This window comes from Pan paniscus, chromosome 21, assembly GCF_029289425.2.
Source record: "Pan paniscus chromosome 21, NHGRI_mPanPan1-v2.0_pri, whole genome shotgun sequence".
In the NCBI taxonomy this organism is placed as follows: domain Eukaryota; kingdom Metazoa; phylum Chordata; class Mammalia; order Primates; family Hominidae; genus Pan; species Pan paniscus.
This window is the reverse complement of record NC_073270.2, coordinates 63080567-63080958: the sequence shown is the minus strand read 5'-3', so window position 1 is coordinate 63080958 and position 392 is coordinate 63080567.

The following is a 392-nucleotide window of genomic DNA, read 5'->3' as shown; positions in this document are numbered from 1 at the left end:
GCGTGCCTTTCCCGCGCTTTCTGAGCGGCCGGCGTGCCCACGCCACACACCCAGAGGCGGGGCTGGACAGGCGTATGCGTAGAGCACGGCGTGGAGTGCGCAAGCGCAGGGCTCTCAGGCGCGGACCCACCTGTGAGGCCCTGAGGCGGGCGCCTCCGTGAGTGTGGGTCGCGCAGGCAGCGGCCCTGCGTGGCTGAGCTGAGAGATGTTTGTGTGGCGTGCTGCGGATATTGGACCTAGAGTCCCTTGAGGTGATTTAATTATTTTGGGGGTTGGCTATTTAGGGACAGCAATATCAGCGATTTTTCATTAAAACACATAATGATGAAGATCCAGCTGTGTGGGATAACAGTTCTCGGCACTGGGTTCAGCTGTGATTGAGGTGAACGCAA